Below are 17,634 nucleotides of genomic sequence, written 5' to 3' on the forward strand. Positions count from 1 at the left end.
CATCCATAATCCCAGCACCCAGGAGGCTGAGGCAGGATTATGAGTTCAAGATGAGCCTAGGTTACATAGCAAGAGACTATCTTGAAAAGAAGAAAACTGTAGGATGACCAAAGCCCCTAAGCCACAAGTAAGAAGTGAGACTATCTAAATCACGGTTCTTCATGGAAACAAGAGCTGAATGCTACAGCTTGTCAGGGACAGAGTGATGGCCGAGGTGACCTTTATAAATGGGGTGAGCAGAGTTCTCCTGGGCCCACCTGTCAGGAAGCCAGACGCTACAACTGTAGAAGCCACACTGAACGGGAGTAGGTTGCCTATCATAAGAGGAACTAAGTGGCCACATGCCAGAGACTCTGGAGGTCCCTATGGCTGCAGCCTCTACAAAGGGGTTCTCAAGGGAAGCCAATGAGCAATGCTGGAGAGAGCGGACAACTCCAGTCCTCCAGCCCAGTCAGAGATATATGCACAAGGCAAAGCAGCAGCACTCCGTCCCCACCACCCCTGTGGTCACAAGGCAAATACCACCTTAGATAGCAGGCTAGGACTCAGGGGCTCCTGACAGGACAGGCTCAGACCCCACAATGGTCCTCCAGCATCTGCAGCTCTTACTGAAATAAAAAATGAGCTACTGCAGAACTGGGACCCTGACAACCAGGTGTCCCCAAGAGCTTTATAAAAAGAGAAAGTAAAAGTATATTACACAAATATACCACCTAATATGATATACCTACTTCAATATACAACACATAGTACACGCAATTTATACATTTGCATTATAACAGTGATAGATCAGAACACATCAATGCAATACATAAACTGCCTTTTACAATAGGATATCAGACCAGATACAAAGGAATACATTTGTCATATAGATACATTCATTCACACAGTCCTTATCTCTGCTGTCCATATATCCCTGACTTCTACATCTGCAGACCTAACCAACTGTAGGTACAAAATACTCACAGAATTTCATGTGGGCTGAGGACAGACCTTTTTCTTGCCACAGTTCCTGAACGGCACACTACAGGGGCCGTTTACACAGACAGCGCTTACACTACAGTGGGGTTGAAGGCATCTAGAGATGACATGACAGGTAAAGGAGAACCATGCAGGCTACAGCCGAACACTATGCCACTTGCCCTAAGGGACTTGGGGATCAAGGGCTGGCTGCAGTTTTGCTGCCTATCTGGCTGTGGGGTTAGGCAGGCATGCAGATGCAGGTCTACCAGGGCTCCTCTCCAGGACTCTGTGGTCCTGGCAATAAGGTCGGGTCCCACAAGCTGCAAGTTTCTGGCCATTCTCCTACCTTCTCTGCCCAGAGTTCAAAATTCCACTTTCCAAGGGTTGGAGAGATGTCTCAGCAGTTAAGAGCACTAGCTGCTCTTCCAGAGGACTCGAGTTCAATTCCCAGCAACCACATGGTGGCTCACAACCATCTGTAATGGGATCTGATGCCCTCTTCTGGTTTATATGAAAACAGAGCACTCACATTCATTAAATAAACAAACAAACAAATAAATAAATCTTCTAACGAAAGAAAGAAAGAAAACTTCACTTTCCGCTCCTTCACCGCCAAGTCTTATCTCAGGCACATTTTCCAATGTGACACTGTTGGTTCTTTTAGGTAGCCTTGACTTTCTGTGGTGCTCACTGCTAATTTTAACTTCCCTAAATATTCCCACAAAGAGGTTGTTACAACAGCAGCCAACAGTCACTTTGCATGGTGTCCAATTCCACAGGTTTGCAGAGAGGTGAGTACCTGGCATGGACAGAGTTCCAAGGCCACAGTCATTAATTCTGTCAATGTGATGATGACAGACACAAAAGCTGTAAGGGCAACCCTCTCGGGCTTGATCTCTAATGGAGACAGAGCAGAGGAATGCTAGCACACAGTCAGCCACCCAGTTCACAAGTTCCCCCAGCTCTGACGACCAGACCTCCGGGTTCCCAGAGCCCAGAGACTGCCTAGCAGTCTACCCTATGCAGAGACAGGGCAAACTGGGGCCTCCCTAGGTGGGCATTAGGAAACACATTAGCACCCACTAGAATGTACACAAAACCGTGTCAATTTGTGTTGTAAGAAAAAGGCACAGCTCTCACTAGATCCCAAAAGAAATACTTGTGACAGGAAAAGAAAGATGCCCCAGGCGGGAGACAGGGTGCTGAGGACAAGCCACATGGCCTCAAAACTGGTTAAAGGACTTTCTGCTGGGCTGTGGTTATGACATCATCCTTTTGGACTTTTTAAAATCTATCCTCCCTCTGTTAACTGCCTTTAGTAGTATTTAGTTGAGCAATTTAGGTTTGTACCAAAGAGAAAGAAAAACAGAGGGGCTGGAGAAGCAACTCAAAGGCAGAGCTCTTGCCTGGTACGGATGAGGCCTTGGAGTCTGTCTCTAGCACAAACAAAAAGGAAAACAGAGAATCAGGTGCAGTGGCCCCCGCCTGTGGCCCCAGCCTCTCCCCAGGTTGAGGTAGGAGGGTACCTGAATACAAATCTAAGAACAGTCAGGGAAAAGGGCAACACAGTCCAGCCGTGGTGGTGCACACCTTTAATTCCATCACTCAGGAGGCAGAGGGAGGCAGACGCTGAATTCAAGGCCAGCATGGCCTAAACAGTGAGTTCCAGGACAGCCACGGTTACACAGTGAGAGCCTGTCTCAAAAAAAGGAGGAAGGGAGGCAGGGAAAAAGCAATATATTAAGACCTGCCCTGCCCTCCTCCTTCTCCAGGAAAAAAAGATAGCTTTTCAGTTTCAGGAACTCTAAGAAGCAGGCCAGGTCACCAGGCTGAGACCCTTCCAGAGCTCAGAAAATACACTTGGTGGTATACGAGAACATGGGTCAAACTGTGTTTTCTAGAAGCAATCCTGAGGGGCAGACACAAGTATAAACACCTTGAAGTAAAACTGTCACTCTGTCCAGTCAAACCAAGCGAGGGAGGCACAGAGGCGCTAGTGTCTGCAGTCAGGCTGAGTGTTCTGCCTAGTGAGAGAAGGTGAGCCTGCTTGTTTGGGGCCTTCTGGGCATGGCCTTAGCTCCCCATTTTGAGAAGCAACCCAGGCCTGGCCCTCTGGAGGAAAGGCAGAGCTAGCAACAGACTCAGCAAAACCCTGGTTTCACATTTCATAATCAACACATTCCCATACCCAGATAAACCGTCCAGTCCCCTCCCCCTTCAGCTTAAGCAAGCTGCCTAGCACACCCCCTTCCTGCTGGTTCCAGAAACTAAGCTTACAATCTATGCCATGCTTGGCTCTTGGAGCCCCTGCACCTGCCTGCTAGGTATGCAGGGAGCTGTGAGGCCACCCTAGCATGCAGCTGACAGAAACCAGGGCCGACAATGACTATCCCTGGGATGGCTCGCACAGCACACTCATAAAAAACATCCCCAGGGAGGTCACAGCTGCAACTAGACCCACCACACCCTTCTGAGTCCTGCCTTCTCAGCTACATTGGCCAAGTTAGATCCCTCCCCCTGCTTCTCCCCAAGACCCTAAGCACTCATGAACTCACAGCCAGGGGCTCTCACCACACAAGGGCCATGTCAAGCAACTCCAAGGGAGAATGGCCAAGCACTCTTTCAGATCAGTGAGGGTCACCATTAGTTGGCTGCATCCCTCTGTTGAAGGTCCAACCCTTACCAGTCCCCCCGGCCCCACGGTTCTGATTCTGTTCTTTCATCCTATGCTCCAAGGCCTAGGGTAGAAGCTCCCCTGCAGGCTGCTCTCTCACCCTGCCCTCTTTGCAGAGTCCTACAATTAACTCTACTCTTTCCCTCGCTCTACTCACAAGGGTCCCACACTCCCTGACAACACCAGGATCTGCCTTTCAACAGTCCCCTTGCATGTACACAGCCTCAGGTGCCTGTGCACACACTAAGTCTCCACAGGGCTCCAGAGCCATTATCGATTAAAAAACAAAAACAAAATAAAACTCTGCAGGAGGCTCACAGCTGTATTCCCAGCACAGAAGGCAGAAGCAGGAATTTGAGGTCAAGCTAGAGGCAGGCTTAGTGTTTGTTAGTGCTAGAACTTGTCTAGCACCCAGTCTCAAACCCAGTACTACTGAGAGATAAAAAAATAAAGGAAAAAAGTTATTCTTGAAAACAGGAGCTTGAGGTCAGCCTAGGCTATATAGTCTAGACAAGGCTGTGTTATAGAGCCCTCCCCACACACACACACAAAATCCAATGAAAACAAACAAACAAAATCCCAAAGAGCAGCAAGGCTTAGCAGTCTGTTCTACTTTGGCAAACAAGGCACTGGACAGTCTGGAGAAGGCAGAAAGAGCATGGGCAACGGGGGGCACAAAGGCTGGGGTGCAAAAGGCTGGGGTGTGGGGCAAGAAGGAACTGCAGAAGGCAAGCAGGATTGTAGAGTAGGAAGGTTCACCCTGAGTGGCTGCGGGACATCTGGGTTTCCCCAGCTTTATCATGCCTGTTTTACAGGTGCGAGCCCCCAGACCAGAGCCCCACAGCTTGGGAGGAAGGCATCAAGTCCTGCTGCTACAGACCTCCAGCCCCAGGCACAGACCAGAATATCCAGGATCACCGCTCTCCCTTTAGGTGACCAAGGCAGAACCTGGTCCACCAGGAAGGAGGAGGAAGACTTGTTTTAGACATGGACACAGTTCCTCACAGCTTCCTTTACGCTGAGACAGTGCCACAAAACTTCAAGCGCTTGGCAGGTGACCCAAAGACACCCTATCCATAGTCCTTACACCTGCTACCATGTGGCAGGGCCCAAGACACAATGGAACTGCACCATGGCACCCAGAGGTATCCAGAAAGGTTTACCTGTCTCCTGAGCTGCCTGGTAGGCCCTGGTGGTCAGGCAAGCTGCCCAGAGGCTGCAAGTCCTAGGACAGGTGACCCCAGACACACCACCACTGTTTCCAATGGGTTGTTTCTAAGATGAGGTGGATAAAAACAAACCCATGGGTGACAGAAACAAACTCTCAGTGCTAAATGCCACAGAAGATGGCTTTCCAAGGTCAAGGGCCCTACACTCCTGCCTGGGATCCAGTCTGGTCTCCTGGTTATGAGGCAGGGGGAGATGTTCCTTTTGGCAGGACTGACTAGGCCACCACCCAGGCTTGCCCACCCCCTTCCCAGAAAGCTGAGGACCAGGCCCTGCCTTTCCCATTGCCTATGAAAACAACTGGAAGCAAGCAGAGGTCCTACCAGCTCCACCTTCTGAAATGGCAACTGCTGCTCAGATGCAGCCCAAAGGTGGCCTGGCCCCCGGAACAGATAACACAGCACCCCTGGCTCCAGAACCCTGAGTTCTTACTCTGTATATCCTACATGGCCAAGGTCACTTCTTACTTCATCTCACACTGTGCTCAGCACACTCTAGTACAGACAGTCAGGAGCTAGATGCCCAGGTAAGAACTATCACTGCCTCCATGCAACATGGGTGATTCAAAGTACATGTAGCACTTCAGGCAGTCAGTGCACACAGGCAGGCCGGCTGGAACTGGATCCAACAGCAAGACAGGGGCAATTTCAAGGTATGCTAACTACGTGCTGTGCCAACCAGGTTCTATGGTGATTAAGGTCACCCACAACTAACCAAAGGAGAGTGCTATGGTTAGAAAGCATGTACCCTCTAATCACATGCAGGAACCCCACCTCTAAGGTAGTGGGGATTGAGTGGTGATGAGGTCAACAGAGTAGAGACCTGAGTGAAATTCTCATCTTCATGGAAAAGTTAGGTTAAGGCCTTGCCCCATTTTTACCATGATGCTACAGCCACAAGGCATCTCTTTGAAGTACCAACTGTCCCTTCCCTCAGCAGACAGTCTGAGAGCATCCTGCTCTTGCATCTCCAACCTCCAAGCCCATGGGAAGTAAGTTGCTGTTTTTAAGGCCCCAGCCTACAGTATTGCTAAGATCCTGGTGTCTCACTGAATTCAGCATACCAAACACATTCAGTCCCCAAGGGGGAACTTGGGGCCAGGACTCTTCCAGTGTTCTACAAGTATTAGCATCACAACTGCCTTCCCTGGAGCCACTAAGATCCAATGCACTAGGACACCAGGCAAATAGGGCTACAGATAGGCAGAGGAACTCCCTGTCTGCTCCCAGAAAAGCTCTGTAGGAAGACAGGCCTAAGACTCCTAAAGCAGAACTGTGTGGGCACCAACAAACCCCTGGGTGGGCCAGGACCTGGGCAGAGCATGGGGAAGCCCATAGCCTCTGTTTATGATTGTTTTCAAGTGCCATTTTATAGGGAGAAGCCATTGTCTGTACTGATGTCTTCCAGTCTCCCACAGACCCATGTAAAAACCCTATCTGGGCCTGACACCACAAACCAGCATCACTCCCAGCAGACTTATCAGGACACAGTTTCCCTGGCCGCAGAGATGGCACAAACTGTCAGTGAGCACTGATAACGGGTGACAATGCCACCGTCTGCACCCACAGCTGCTCCCACCCTGGAGACCTGCGGACAGAGCTTGTTTCTCCTCCGCATCTCCTGCAATTATTGGTGACACGGCCACAGGCCAGTCTGCTCCTTCAAAAACCTGCTCTGATTTCACTCTGCACTCAACTGGTTTAAGCATCGCCTCGTTCCAGTATCTTTCACACACATAGAGTATCAGGAGGAAATGACACTCAAAACTGGAAAAACAAGCCAGGTATGGTGGCCATATGCCTATAATCTCAGTACTTGGGAAGTAGAGGCAGGAGGATCAGGAGTTCAAAGGCCAGTCTCAGCTGTATAGTAAGTTGACTGTCAGCCTCAGCTACATGAGGCCCAGTCTCAGAACAAAAACAATTTTTTTTTTCTTTTTAGTTTTTGAGACAGTGTTTCTCTGTGTAGCTTTGGTGCCTATCCTGGATCTCGCTCTGTAGACCAGGCTGACCTCGAACTCACAGAGATCTGCCTGACTCTGCCTCCCAAGTGCTGCAATTAAAGGCATGTGCCACCACTGCCTGGTCAAAAACAAAAAATTTTTAATTAGAAGCACAGGGCTGGCAATGTGGCTCAGTGGTTGGGTGTTCGCCTAGCATGTGAGGTCCTAGGTTCCATCTCAAGAACGAAAACCGCCGAACCTTTTAGGGCATGGTGGCACATGGCTGAATCCCAACAGTCCCAGAGCTTAGGAGACTGAGGCAGAAAGAGGATGAGTTCCAGGCCAGCCTCGGCTACATAACAAGACATGTCCAGATAAGACAAAACAAAACAATAACAACAACAACAAAAAAAAAAACGGTTCAGACTAGAAACATACAGATAGCTGTAGTGTGGGTAACAAGCTGAGACGACACTATCTCACTGTGTTATTCACTTTTCTAGGTGATTGAATTTCCAATAACAAATTTCAAAAACAATCTTCTGATCAGATCAGGAACTACCTGGCTGGACATCTTCCAAAACTGGCCCAGGTCAGAGGTCGAAGTCGCTCAATGTTCCCATGCCTGTCTGCTCACCATGCCCAGAAGTCTGGCCACATAGAAGGATCATCAGGGTGGAACAGATCTCGGAACCAGCCCTGGCCTAGCTCACAGGCTAGCTGGCAGGATGGGAATGATGAGACAGGGGCAGAACTGAGCACCAGGGCAGGCTCACCATGCCACTAGCCATGTACTAGGGCATTACAGCAGGGGGTAGCTGCGCGGCCTCACAGCCTTAGGGAACCAGGTGAGACAGCACAAGGCCTGAGCCAATGAGTACCCTCCCCGCCCCCAGGGACCCTTCCTGCCACACTCCTACTACAGGAGTCTAGGACCAGCAGCTGAGCAGCCAGCAGCCAAGATGAGCCTCCGCCAGCAGCAGGCACTCTCTTGGCATGGGCAGCACAGCAGAAGGGCCTTGAGCTGGAACCCAAGGAAGAATGGCACTTCCACATTTCCCTGGGCAGAAAACAAACAGCATTTTAAGTTAGTGATCGACCTGAGACCATGAGCCATGCAGCCTGCTTGGCCACCCGCGCTGGGGCTCTGGGCAGGCCATTCACTTTCACACTCTGGTTCTATCAGAGGGCTCAGTGCTCTTTGTGTTAGTGGCTGTCACTCCTACTCTTCAAGTGTCTACTCCACAGGAACAAATACCCCTTGGGCTCACGGTTATCACACAGAGGCTGAGGCTGTGAGCAGTGGTGGTTTCTGGGCCAAGGCCACAAAGCCAAGACTGGCCACTCCCTACTCCCTCCCAGGACAAGCTGGGCTCTGCCAAGCTCCCACTAAAGAGTAAAAGGTGCAGGCCCCTCCCCACTCTCTTCAGAATTAAGATCACTTTAGCTATATATGACTCATTCAACAAGAGTGGAAATGTTTTCAATAGCTTTGCAATTCCCTGCACTCTGCCTTAAGGACACAACTGTTGGGCCCCATCCCACACGTCCTCCCCAACACATACACACCCCTGCCAATTACAGGCTACACAGACTGTATGGTGGAGACAGGACAGTTTGACCTACAATGCGACCTCTCTGTTCAAGCTCTCCTCCAAGTCAGAGCTGCCTTCAAATGGTGCTGAGCAGTGGCAGAAAAAGCTGGCCCACTCCTTGACCTGACTCCATCCAGCAGAGGGGAGTACTGCACAGAGGTATACAGAGCCTCAGCAGGGGAGGGCTTCCCTATTCCAAGCTTGAATGCAAACAGTTTTACATAAGCGATATGGAAAACCACTAATGGTCATTCCAGTATTCCTGTCACTTGCCTGACTGGGAGGAGATTTGCATGCTGGAGGGAAGCCCAGGGGAGTGCAGTTATTTCTAAGGCAAGAGAGCCTCTATGCCTTCCTGTACCTGTTTTCCTTCGGCACACGTAGATTCTCCAAGTCAGGAGACCCTGCCCTCCATCCTGATGCCTGAAATACCAAGGGAACTGAAAAACAGCAGCTGTGCTGGAGACAGACCAATGAGACTGTATATTCTGGGGTCTCTCACCATCTCTGCCAACCTCATTCTTTGATTTCAGTTGTCTCCTCTTCCCCCAGGAACAGGGGACAGGGTCCCATCCCTATGCTGTCATGCCCTTGCTCAAGCACTCTCCACTGACACTTTGGCTGCCCTGGGTTTCAAGTCTTGCTCTGTAGCTCAGGCTGATCTCAAACTCCCAATGGTAGAATTATAGATGTGAGCCTCCACACCCAGCTCTCATGTGCTCTTACCCACACCAGCAGTGAGGCCAGAGATAGGTAGAAAGCCAGGCTGGGCCATGCTATGGATCTCTACAGCAACAAAATAACCTGCCCACTGCCAGGCACACAGGGCCCTCTAGTCACAAAACTATCCCATGTCTGATTTTACTGCTCTCCAGCCATTGCTCTGTTCTGAGCATGAGGCTAGAGCATTTGTTGAATTACTAAACATCCCAACAACCCAGCACATTTACATGCCTTAGCAGCATCTGGGGACCGTCAAGTGCTCCACACCAGCCCATCCTAGGTTCTTTGGAAGAGGCCCAATTTTCCAACACCCTAGTCTCCTAGTTCAGGTCCTCTTCATCATCGTCCCTAGCCCACCAATGGACCAGCAGGAACTGGCCTAGAGCCTAGAAGGAGGAAGAGCAAATGGGAACACTGGATTACCAAGCAAGAGTCCAAGGAGCCCCAGGCTCAACCACCTTGGTCTTCCTACTGCTGCCTTTTTCTGGCAAATTAAATTTTAACTCAAATTAATGTTACAGGCTTACATTTTAACCAAACCAAATAAAAATGCAAACCCCTAAGTGAACCACGAATGGCCTATGAAATTCTCCATCTTTCCGCCACTTAACACCGAGCACTTAGAAAGCATGCAACACAATACGGAGGTGCAAGACAGACTATCTCTAGTGACAGGCTCGATGAAACAAGGCCTTTCTTTGTTCCTCAGATACGCAGTACTGTGCATCTACAAAGGAGGCATGTCAAAGTGTGGGGTACCTGGCAAGAATATCCTCAGGGTCCCCAGGTACAGTCTCTACAAACTATCTCCTAAAACTAACTGCCTGAGAAGTCCCCGGCAGGCCATCCCTAGACACAAGGTCACCTTCGTGTTCCTTCCACACCTAGACAAAAAGAAGGCTGTCAGACCGTGTAATGGCTCATGCTTACACTACAGCACTTGGAGGCTAGGCAGGAGGATTGCTGCAAGTTCCAGGCCAGCTTGATGTAATGTACCTGTCTTAAAAAAAAAGAGGAGGAGGAGGAGGAGGAGAAGAAGAGGACGATGATGACTGTTCTCACAGAATGTTCCAGCAGCAGAAGTCCCAGAGACAGTTCAGTAAGTCCTTTCCCTGAGACAGGCACCTTAAAGGTCCACCACTAAGCCACTCCACTCTGAGACCTAATTCCATGGTTTTCCAAGACATTCCATAACCTCTCACTAGGCCTGAGGATGAGTTGTGGTTCTGTGACCAAGTCTGCAGACAATAATTACAAAGTCAAACAACTTCTCTGGACACAGCTTAAAGATCACAGAAGTGTTCTGCATTGCAATTTCCATGTACTTCTGTCAAGGAAAGAACAAAAGTAACTACCAATAAAAAGACTTTCCAATATAAAGGTAAGTTACATTCAAATAATTTCACACGGGGAAATGGATCACCGCCATCAGTGGGGGTGTGACTTTCACACTATTAAGAACAATTTGTTCTTGTTCTTTTTAAGGGACACTGATGGTAGGAATGATATCACCAAAGTGCATGACATTGGATTTTACTTTCAAATGCCTGCAATACACTGCAAATGACATCTTTTAAAGCTATGCAAAATTGGAGCTAGACGGAGCTGGTGCACTCCTTTAATCCCAGCACTCGGGAGGCAGAGGCAGGTGGATCTCTGTGGGTTCAAGGCCAGCCTGGTCTACAGAGTTGAGTTCCAGGACAACCAGGGCTTCACAGAGAAACCCTGTCTTGAAAAAATAAAACAAACAACAAAAAAAAAATTGGGACAAAAAGATTTAGATGTGTCCAAACTTTTGAATGTGCCCATAGTTTTTCAAAGCTATAGAATGGGAGCACTTGTGCAAAAACATGGGAAAACATCTCTCTTAAGGAAATTTAACTCACTACTTCGGATAAGAGTTTCTTCTGGTATTCAATTAGTCTTTCCTATGCCCAGCTTTGACCCTCCTCAGCATCCTAAGTGCTAGGATTACAGGTATGTACCACCATGCCTGGCTTTATACTTATTTTACCCCCTGATGTTTTGAAAAAGGGTTGGTCTTTACCCGAGGCTAGCCTAGAATTCATTATGTGGCCCAGGCTGACCTCAAATTTTGGGTCATTCTCTGCCTCAGCTTCTTGAGCACTGGGATTACAAGTGTGGGCTAACCTGCTAACAAGTGATTTTACTTCCAGTACAGATGCCAAACCCTGCCCTCAAAAATAAATGAATGAATGAATTAATTAATTAATTAATTAATAGATGGAGGGTCAATGAGATAGCTCAGCAGATATCAAACGGTACTTGTCATGTGAGATGGGTAGAGGAAGATACCCAGTGTCAGTTTCTGGCTTTTGCGCGCGCGCGCACACACACACACACACACACACACACACACACACGTGAACACGTATATATACACCACATACAAACAGCTGATGGACAGCTGTAGGTGTCGTGCAGTGGTGGAGTTGAGTGAGTACTACACTGGAGGCCCAGAATTCAATCCTGGTTCTCAAAAAATTGATGGAAAAATACTCTCTCCTTACTCCAAACCAAAAATCATACTCTGTTGACTGGTTGCACTTCCCTCAAATGATGACTAAGTTGTTGGCAACAGAGAGCTATTTATTATACTTTGGCTTACAACATCTAAGTGACTGCTTAAAATTATGCAGTAAGACTTGTACACAAAGTACAGTGCCCACTACACAGAACCAAATGCTTGCCCACCTCAATGTCTCAATGCCTCTTCATCTTCTAGTTCAAAGTGTGGCTTTTGTTACTCAAGATTTTCCCTTGTTTGAAACGGGGATGTGGTGGCTAACCAAATCATGTAGTTCAAGAGACACAAACCACAAAAACTCAAGCCAGGGGTTGGCCATGTAGGATCCATTGGCCATACAGGATCCCGGCGTAGAAGGCACCTTGCTGGCGCCCTGACCTACCCAACCACCCAGCTGGGCAAATCCTTCCACAGATGTGGGGGTTCAGCTACAGACAGGGAAGCCTAGTCTGCACAACGTCTCCCAGGCCTGAAGAGGCAAGGAAGCCAAGCTTAAGGATCAATCAGGTAAAGCATCCGGGCAATGTTGGTACACTCCTTCAATCCCAGCACTTGGGAGGCAGAGGCAGGAGGATCTCTGTGAGTTCGAGGCCAGCCTGGTCTACATAGTGAGTTCCAAGACAGCCAGGGCTACATAGAGAAACCATGTCTCAAAAAACCAAAAACCAAACCAAAACAAAACAAAAAGTAAAGCACATGCCAGGGAACATGAGGGTTCTGGGTTCTACTTGTGGGCAGCCTGGCACCCTCAGACCCCTGTACTTGGAGGCCACACTTAGCACAAAATAAGGATGCACAAGATAATGAGAGTGCTAGCCAGGTGTGGCAGCTCATGCTGGGAATCCCGACAGTTGTAGGGTAGAGGGAAGAGGATCAGAAGTTCAAGGTTATCCTTGGCTACACAGTGAATTAGTGAATTCAAGACAAGCAAGAGCTAGCTGAGATGCTGTCTCAAAAAAAAAAAAAAAAGGCTGGCGAGCTGACTCAGTGGTTAGAGCACTTGTTGCTCTTGCAGAGGACCTGGGTTCAATTCCCAGCACTCACATGGTGACTCAGAGCCCCCTGTAACTCCAGCCCCAGGAGATCCTCTTCTGTGTAACACCAGGCACACATGTAGTACACATACATACATGCAGACAAAACATTCATACACATAAAAAAAATTATAAACAAAAACAAACAAATAACAACCACACCCAAGCAGTAGCTGAGCTACAGGTAACTTGGGACTATCCTCTCTCCAGACTCAGGTTTTGTGTCCTTCCCCACAGCTCTCAACAGTCCAGCAAGATACACTCGGCCATCTCACAATACCCGCCTGACATTCTGAGGCACTAGCACCCACACCCTCCAAAGGAAGGCACAAGGCTGGCCACTGCTCTCAAGGAGCCACCTGGGAACAGAAGTGGCCCCTTGAAAAGGAGCAAGAGGAAAGCTGACACACACACACACACACACACACACACACACACACACACACACACACACACACACACACACACACACACACACACACGTGGGCTATGGCTGCTGAGTCTCCCAGTTCATTTTTTTTTTTTTAAATAGGGCCTCGGGCTAGAAAGGTGACTCCATGGTTAAGACCATGTATTGCTCTTCCAGAGGACCCAAGCTTGGTTCTCAAAACCCTTGTCAGCAGGTTTACAACTACCTGAAACTCCAGCTCCAGGGGGAAGGGAGGCTAACACCTCTGGCCTCTGCAGGCAGCTGCACTCTCATGTACATACCCACACAAAGACACACACACACATAAAATAAAAAATAAATTTTAAAAATTAAAAAGAGTGGTCTCCCTATGTATGCTGCATTGATCTTCCTAATACTACAGTGTTTTACTCTTAAAACTACCTCATAGAGCCAGGCATGGCGGCACACAACTGTAATTCCAGCACCTGTCAGGAGGAGGCACCTGGGAGGTAGAGGCAGGAGTATCAGGAGTCCAAGGCTAGTCTCAGCTAGGAGACCCAGTCTTTAAAACAAAAAAAAATCCCAAATATACACAAACAATAACAAACCCCAGGCACACTCCAGCCTTCACATAAAAGGTGCCTGTCGTGAGCCTGACCAGGTTCCTCAGGCTGGGAACAGGGCTGTCCTTTCCACCAGCATGGAAGAGGCCTCAAGTTTCTCTGAAAGGAGTATCACAGGGCTCAGAACTTGATAGTAAAGGGGGTGGGGGGGCGCGGCGCGCACCCGAGGCACATTTTGAAAGTTCCCATTTAAAAAGATCCTTGTTCATTGACTTTGGTGGAGCAGTTACGCTAATGCAAACAAGAGGAGCTTGTCTGGGAGCTGGTGGGGGAGGTGCTTCAGCTGAGCCCTCTGTAGACTGTGGCTTATGGGGTCTTCCACCCCCACGATGGCTCTTCATGCATGAGGTTGTCCCCACGACTGAACCTTCTCACTGGACACCAATGAACGTTCATGTCGCCTGGCCTGCAGTCGAGTCTCCTAATGGCATATCACTAAGTGCACCCTTGTCAACATAATTACATTATGATTTAAAAAAAAAAAAGAAAGAAAATCTGGGGAACCACAGGAGGCGAGCATGGAGCAGCATCTTCACCCACCCTTAACAAGAACACAGCTTCTAGCACATTCTGGTTCCACAAATTACAGGCACGGTTCTGCCAGGGGTGTTCCCCAGGAGGGCACTAGCAATTTGGGGTTGTCTGCCACCTACAATGATCACCAATCGCTCTTATTCAATGCCAGGCCACAAAGCTGTCACTCACAAACCACCCCTTGCTGGCCACCCAAGGCTGGGGCACCAGGGTCCTCAGGACAGTGAAAAGGCAGAGAACTGGGCGACCGAGGCATCCTAAACCCTACCACCACCCTTGTCCAATCCTCCTTTCTGCCGTCTGGGTAACACAGATGAAATCAATTCAGCACCCCTAAACACCAGCTCAAATACCTTCTGATGCTCCTTTCCTGCACAGGAGACCAGGAGCTGCAGCATCACAGCCCCCTCCTCCCCTGCAGTTCTGCAGGGCAGACGGAGAAGGGCAAGACCGGTTTATAGCTCCCTCAGCCCTTCCCCCACTCCCTCCTCTCCAATAAGCAAAGTTGGAGGGTGTTAAAAGCGAGCTACCTTGGAGATCACCCAGTCCAATCTCTGATCTGCTTTCACGATGCGACAGGGGCAAAGCTGCAGCACACAGCATCTCTGCAAGGGAAGCCAGTGAATCCTCCACAGCACTGGGTGCTAGCCCTGGGCAGCCTCCCTCCACAGTCCCAGAGGTTGAGGCAGGGATGTCTCCCAAATAAATCACCCCCGTGTATACCTAACATGCATTTCAAACCTTTCAAAGGAACAACTTCTTTTCAGCAGCAGTCACAAAAACAATCGGCATGCACGATACTAAAGTGGAGGATTTTCAGATGACCTACTTCCCCCAATCTCTCCCCCAAAGCACTTGATTTCTTCATTATGTCGGGGTCTCTTCCCACCTGGAGCCCACACAGCTTCAGGCCACAGTCACTGCCTCTCCCCCCTTCTCAGCAGCTTGTGCAAAATATCTCTGCAAAGCCTTAATCAACTTGCTCTTCTCATGCAGGATTCAGATCGAAGCAGCAAATCGAGGGTGTTGTTCCCATTTGTTCCCAGTTCCAGTGACCAGCCATTTGTCACCCTTAATCAGCAAGGCACCCCTCCAGCTTTTTTACTTATGCTTTCTTACTACGAGAAAAAATAACAGAAAAAAGACAAGACTTCCACCACACCCTACCTGTCAGCAGACAGTGGAGCCAGCTGCAGGGAATGTGCTTAGAACACACTTCACCGTTCATGAGGGCGACCCAGGTGTACTGTGGCCCACCCTCTGAGTTTCTGGGCCTACACGGACCACTAGAAACGACTGCTTCGATGGCTTATCTTGCAAATTCTGTTTGCCAGGCACTCGTCTTTGAACACCCTAGTAACAAGGAGCTGCAAACCCCGGTGTGTGGTCAGCTAGGGTACCAGAAGGGGAGACTGAGGCAGAAGTTGAAGCCACACTCCATCAGTATCCTACAGGGAAAGCAAAAACCCCAGACTCCCCAGGAGACCTAGCGCCTCTTCCCACCCATGGTTGGCCCCACCTTTTAGAATTATTACAAATTACTAACCAGCAGGCTGTGCTCCCCAACTTGCACATACCTCCCCTGGAAAAGCCCTCCGCAGGAGTGTGCTCTCCGGGCGCCCATCTAGCACAGCACACCTTGGAGAGGAATGGGTTAAGCTCAAGGGACTTGAGGAAGATGGGTCTCGGGGAGTGGGACGGGGGCTTCTCCAAATCCGAGGCTCTGCACCTGGAGTGTAGTGCTCCCGTCTTCTCCAGGGACGAAGTGGGCTTCGGGAAATAAAGGTGGCCGCAAAGGGTCAGGCCACCAGCTAGCAGCGCTGCAAGCAATGTATGTTGGGGGACAAGGATAGAGAGCGGTGGCCCAGGAACATTTCAAGGTGGTGGGGCCCAGAGCCGGATCAACTCCCAGAAGTTAGCAAGGGTTGGGCAGAGGAGGGTGCGCACCTAGCGCCAGAGGCGAGAGGTGAGCGCTGGGGTGGCCCCGGGCCGGTGCGCTAGGAGGCATACACCGCGGCCGCGGGGCCGAAGATGCGGACGAGCAAGGGCAGGTGCGGGCTGCAGCGCAGCGGCCGGGTGGGGGCAGGGGAAGACGCGGGGTCGGTCGGACCGCCGGTTCGAGGCCCGGGCCGCGCGGAGGGGGCGGGGCGGCAGGTGCGGCCGCTCACCTGTCTCCTCCAGCCGGGGCCGCGGGGCTGGCGGGGCTGGTGGGGCTGGCTGGCGGCTGGGGTGCGGGGCCCCGGGCGCACCGGGGCGGCGGCGGGGCGTCCGGGCGGCGGCTGCGCCCTCGGCGGCGGCCGGCCGGGCGGGTCCGTCAGTCAGCGACTCGGGCACTGAGGGAGCGCTGCGAGCCTGTGGCCAGCGCGCGGGGACAACGCCGCTTTATCAGGTCGGAAACAGCCGCTGCGCGCCGCTTCCGCTGACGCAGCGCCGGCCTGCGCCTCATGACTATGCAGCAGAGTCGGGGGGCGGGGCCTGGGCAGCGCACGTCCATTGGTCGGTAGCGGCCTGTGGCCCCGCCCCTTGGGGAGGCCCCGCCCCCTCCCCGCGCCCCGCCCAGGGCCTGGTGGTGGGCTCTGGAGGCCGCTGTGTGTTGCGCCGCCCTCGCCTGCCTTTCCTGCCAGACACCCTCAGGCTCTCCAGGCCACAGCTGTGTAGCGATCTGTGCTCACCTTCCGCCAACAGAGTTGCACCCCTCCTGAGAGCAAACTGGTTGCTTGTAACTTCCCCATCCTTACTCCTTCTCAACCATCGCCCTCTCTGGGCACCTCTCCCTTCTGAAGCACTTGGAACGTCCGTCCGTCCGCTTAAGCCTGTGAGCCCTCTAGAGAGTTGGGTAGGATGTGAGCCATGCATGCCCAGGGCACCCAAACCAGGGCCACAGAGCCAATCTCTCCCCAGTGCTGAGAAGCCAAACAAGGCCAGGTCCGGAAGGGGGCTGGACAGATACAAGAAATGATGGGTGATGTCAGACAGCTTTGCTGGCATCCCAGTCCTGAGTCCATGCCAAGGCTTAAGTAGCTTTGGACGAACTACTGCACCTCTCCGGGCCCTGATGTCCTCATCTGTAAACCAGAAATCCTAAGATCTATCTGAGAAACTTGGAAAGAATTTAGAAAGTGTCCTGCTCACTCTCCAGAACAGCTAAAATGGGAAAATCTGACAATGCCAAGTGTTGGCAAGAAAGGGAGCAACTGGAAGGCTTGTCCACTGCTATGGTGGAGATGTAAGACTCACCACCACGGAGATATCTGCTTTTTTATTTGTTTTTGGTTCGGTTGGTTGTTTTGGAGACAGGATTTCACTATGTAGCCCTGACTGGCCTTGAATTCAATATGTAAACCAGGTTAGCCTCAAACTCACAGAGATCTGCCTGCTTC

At 50.5% G+C, this 17,634-nt stretch overlaps 1 protein-coding gene across 2 annotated transcripts in view; it reads right to left on the reverse strand.

Moving 5' to 3' along the window:
• Slc45a4 (solute carrier family 45 member 4) overlaps positions 1 to 16,542 on the reverse strand; it is a 75,281-nt gene extending 58,739 nt beyond the window's left edge. The window contains exon 1 of one of the 2 annotated variants that reach the window (XM_052747992.1): positions 16,423 to 16,542. The gene's annotated coding sequence lies outside the window, so the exon portion shown is untranslated. The other variant, XM_052747991.1, reaches the window with a different exon arrangement.
• Positions 16,543 to 17,634: the final 1,092 nt, after the last annotated feature.

The sequence above is a fragment of the Peromyscus californicus genome, unplaced genomic scaffold, assembly GCF_007827085.1.
Source record: "Peromyscus californicus insignis strain IS unplaced genomic scaffold, ASM782708v3 Scaffold_20__1_contigs__length_68692818, whole genome shotgun sequence".
NCBI lineage: Eukaryota > Metazoa > Chordata > Mammalia > Rodentia > Cricetidae > Peromyscus > Peromyscus californicus.